General features: G+C 39.7%; 1 non-coding gene across 1 annotated transcript; it reads right to left on the reverse strand.

The window, feature by feature from the left end:
* Window positions 1–2,432: 2,432 nt before the first annotated feature.
* Window positions 2,433–2,540, reverse strand: LOC130937899 (small nucleolar RNA R71). Its single transcript, XR_009069091.1, has one exon. It is a non-coding gene; the product is annotated as a small nucleolar RNA R71 (small nucleolar RNA).
* Between the last annotated feature and the right edge of the window lie 2,474 nt (window positions 2,541–5,014).

The following is a 5,014-nucleotide window of genomic DNA, read 5'->3' on the forward strand; positions in this document are numbered from 1 at the left end:
AGTTTGCCTGACTAAGATTTGCAAGATGACCATAGCTTGCTTCATACTAACAATCTCCGTGGGATCGACCCTTACTCATGTAAGGTATTACTTGGACGACCCAGTGCACTTGCTGGTTAGTTGTGCGAAGTTGTGTAATGCCATGGAATTGAACTACCAAGTTTTTGGAGTTCATGACCGGGGATTATGAGAGTTGTGAAAAGTATTGTTCACAATTTCGCGCACCAAGTTTTTGGCGCCGTTGCCGGGGATTGTTCAAGTTTTGAGCAAGCTTTTGGTAACAATGCCAGGGATTGTTCAGTTTGGACAACTGACGGTACATCTTGTTGCTTAGATTAGGTATTTTTTTTCGAAATTCTTGAAGACGAATTCTAGAGTTTCATGATGATTTGTTGAAATCTGGCTGGCTGGGAAGCCATGTCTAATCTCATTGGACCGAGGTTTCAACTTATCATCACAAGAGCTTGTTGATTTTTATCAATCTTGCTTTTGGAGCAGTGATCTGCTAAGGCTTGGTTGGCCTTTGGCCATGTCTAGTGTTTTGGACCGAAGCTTTCTTTGAAAGCTTGGCTGGCTGTGAAGCCATGTCTAATTCCTGGACCGGAGTCTTAGACTAGCATTGCACTGATTCCTGGAATTCTCATTAAGAATTTTGATATCTTTTTCCACTTAATTTTCGAAAAACACAAAAAAAATTCAAAAAATTTCATAAAAACCAAAAATATGTTATGTTCCTTGTTGAGACACTAGTCTCATCTTAAGTTTGGTGTCAATTGCATACATTCATTCATGTATCTTAAGGATCTTCAAGTAATTCTTGATGATTTCTTACTCTGATCTTTGAATTCTTTTGGCTTGAGTGTTTATGTGTCTCATATAGTGTCAGTAGTATACAAACTGCTAAGTTTGGTGTCTTGCATGCATTGTTATTTCATTCTTGTTGTATTTTGATTATTAAAAATCCAAAAATATTTTTAAGTTGTGTCTTTTCAAGTCAATAATACAAAGAATTGAAGATTCAGAACATGCTGCAGAGGAATTATACAGAAAAAGCTGAGCATTCAAAAATGCCCAGTGAAGAAGACATACTGGCGTTTAAACGCCAGCCAGGGTACCTGGTTGGGTGTTTAACGCCCAAAGAGGTAGCATTTTGGGCGTTAAACGCCAGAATGGAGGCCATTCTGGGCGTTTAACGCCAGGATGGCAAAGGGGGAAGATTTTGTTTTCAAATCAATTTTTTTTCAAGTTTTCTAAGTTTTTCAAAATCAAATCTTTTTCAAATTATATCTTTTCAATCAAATGTTTTCAAAATCAATTTCTTTCCTTTTTCAAAGATACTTACTAACAATTAATGATTTGATTGAACATCTCAAATATGTTGCCTTTTCTGTTGAGGAAGGTTTAATGTTTGAATCATATCTTTTCTTGTTAGACAAGTCATTAATTTTCAAAATCAAATCTTTTAAAAAAAATTGTTTTCAAAACATATCTTTTAAAATTGTTTTTAAATCAAATCTTTTCAATCATATCTCTTTAATCACATCTTTTTCAAAATCAGTTTTCAATCAAATCTTTTCAACTTCTAATTTCAAAATCTTTTTCAAAAATCACTTGATTTCTTTTCCACTTTCAATTTTCGAAAATTATCAATCAATTTTTAAAATGTTTTTGACATCTTTCTAATTAATTTTCGAAAATTCTTTTCCCTCCTTCTCACATCCTTCTATTTATGGAGTACTATCCTTCTTAATGCACAATTCGAACTTTATCTCATCAAGTTCGAATTCTTCTACCTTCTTTCTTCTATTTTTCTTTTCCTCTGACACCTAAAGGAATCTCTATACTGTGACATAGAGGATTCCACATCTTCTTGTTCTCTTCTCTTTCATATGAGCAGGAGCAGAGACAAAGGCATTCTTGTTGAAGCGGACCCTGAACCTGAAAGAACCTTGAAGAGAAAGCTAAGAGAAGCCAAAGCACAACTCTCTTTAGAGGACCTGACCGAATTCTTCAAAGAAGAAGAACACATGGCAGCCGAAAACAACAACAATGCCAACAATACAAGGAAGGTGCTGGGTGACTTTACTGCACCTACTCCCAACTTCTATGGGAGAAGCATCTCTATCCCTGCCATTGGAGCAAACAACTTTGAGCTTAAGCCTCAATTAGTTTCTCTAATGCAACAGAATTGCAAATTCCATGGACTTCCAATGGAAGATCCTCATCAGTTTTTAGCTGAGTTCTTGCAAATCTGTGACACAGTCAAGACTAATGGGGTTGACCCTGAGGTCTACAGACTGATGCTATTCCCTTTTGCTGTAAGAGACAGAGCTAGAATATGGTTGGACTCACAACCTAAAGATAGCCTGGACTCTTGGGAAAAGCTAGTCAATGCCTTCTTGGCAAAGTTCTTTCCACCTCAAAAATAGAGTAAGCTTAGAGTGGAAGTCCAAACCTTCAGACAGAAGGATGGAGAATCCCTCTATGAAGCTTGGGAAAGATACAAACAATTGATCAGAAAATGTCCCTCAGACATGCTTTCTGAATGGAGCATCATGGGTATTTTCTATGATGGTCTCTCTGAACTATCCAAAATGTCTTTGGACAGCTCTGCTGGAGGATCTCTTCATCTGAAGAAGACGCCTACAGAGGCTCAGGAACTAATTGAGATGGTTGCAAATAACCAATTCATGTACACTTCTGAAAGGAATCCTGTGAATAATGGGACAAGTCAGAAGAAAGGAGTTCTTGAGATTGATACTCTGAATGCCATACTGGCTCAGAATAAGATATTGACTCAACAAGTCAATTTGATTTCTCAAAGTCTGTCTGGAATGCAAAAAGCACCTGGCAGTACTAAGGATGCTTCATTTGAGGAAGAAGCTTATGATCCTGAGAACCCTTCAATGGAAGAGGTAAATTACCTAGGAGAGCCCTATGGAAACACCTATAATTCTTCATGGAGAAATCATCCAAATTTCTCATGGAAGAATCAAGAGAGACCTCAACAAGGTTTCAATAACAATAATGGTGGAAGAAACAGGTTTAGCAATGGCAAGCCTTTTCTATCATCTTCTCAGCAACAGACAGAGAGTTCTAAGCAGAATACCTCTGACTTAGCAACAATGGTCTCTGATCTAATCAAAACCACTCAAAGTTTCATGAATGAAACAAGGTCCTCCATCAGAAATTTGGAAGGACAAGTGGGTCAGCTGAGCAAGAAAATTACTGAACTCCCTCCTAGTACTCTCCCAAGTAATACAGAAGAAAATCCAAAAGGAGAGTGCAAAGCCATAACCATGGCCGAATATGGAGAAGAAAGAGAGGAGGTGGACGCCACTGAGGAAGACCTCAATGGGCGTGCACCAACCTCCTCTGAGTTCTCCAATGAGGAACCATGGGAATCTGAGGCTCAAAATGAGACCAAAGAGATTCCATTGGAATTACTTCTACCATTCATGAGCTCTGATGAGTATTCTTCCTCTGAAGAGGATGAGTATGTCACTGAAGAGCAAGTTGCTAAGTACCTTGGAGCAATCATGAAACTAAATGACAAGTTATTTGGAAATGAGACTTGGGAAGATGAACCTCCTTTGCTCACCAAAGAACTGGATGACTTGTCTAGGCAGAAATTACCTCAAAAGAGACAAGATCCTGGGAAGTTTTCCATACCTTGTACCATAGGCACCATGACCTTCAAGAAGGCCTTGTGTGACTTAGGGTCAAGTGTAAACCTCATGCCCCTCTCTGTAATGGAGAAGCTAGGGATCTTTGAGGTGCAAGCTACAAAAATCTCACTAGAGATGGCAGACAACTCAAGAAAACAAGCTCATGGACTTGTAGAGGATGTTTTGGTGAAGATTGAAAACCATTACATCCCTGCTGATTTCATAGTCCTAGAGACTGGGAAGTGCATGGATGAAACCATCATCCTTGGCAGACCCTTCCTAGCCACAGCAAAGGCTGTGATTGATGTTGATAGAGGTGAACTGATCATTCAAGTGAATGAAAAATCCTTGGTATTTAAGGCTCAAGGATATCCCTCTGTCACCATGAAGAAGAAGCATGAAGAGCTTCTCTCAAATCAGAGACAAACAGAGCCCCCACAGTCAAACTCTAAGTTTGGTGTTGGGAGGCTACAACCAAACTTTAAGTTTGGTATTGAACCCCCACATTCAAACTCTAAGTTTGGTGTTGGGAGGTTCCAGCATGGCTCTGAGTATCTGTGAGGCTCCATGAGAGTCCTCTGTCAAGCTAATGACATTAAAGAAGCGCTTGTTGGGAGGCAACCCAATGTTTTATAATTAACTATTTCCTTTTGTTATTTTATTTTTTTTGTAGGTTGATGATCATGAGAAGTCACAAAATCAATGAAAAAAGCAAAAACAAAATGAAAAACAGGAAGAAAAACAGCACACCCTGGAGGAAGATGTTGCTGGCGTTTAAACGCCAGTGAGGTTAGCTGTTGGGGTTTAACGCCCAGTCTGGCACCATTCTGGGCGTTTAACGCAGAAAGGGGCACCAGACTGGCGTTAAACGCCAGAAAAAGGGCAAGAACCTGGCGTTAAACGCCAGGAATGGGCACCAGCCGGCGTTTAACGCCAGAAATGGCTCAAAACGTGATTTTGAGCAACATTGGTGCAGGGATGACTTTTCCTTGACACCACAGGATCTGTGGACCCACAGGACCCCACCTACCCACCACCACTCTCTCTTCTTCCCCCATTCACCAATCACCTCAATACCTCTTCCCCAAAAAACCCTTCACCTATCAAATCCCGTCTTTCTCTTCACCACTCATCATCCTTCATAAAACCCCACCTAACTTCCATTCAAATTCAAACCACTTTCCCTCCCAAACCCACCCATAATGGCCGAACTCCATCTCCCCTCTCCTATAAATACCCTTCTTCATTCTTCATTTTCACACAACCTAAACACCACTTCTCCCCTTCTTTGGCCGAATACAAAGCCATCCCTTTCTCTCTCATTTCTTCTTCTTCTACTCTTCTTT

This window comes from Arachis stenosperma, chromosome 6 (assembly GCF_014773155.1).
Source record: "Arachis stenosperma cultivar V10309 chromosome 6, arast.V10309.gnm1.PFL2, whole genome shotgun sequence".
NCBI lineage: Eukaryota > Viridiplantae > Streptophyta > Magnoliopsida > Fabales > Fabaceae > Arachis > Arachis stenosperma.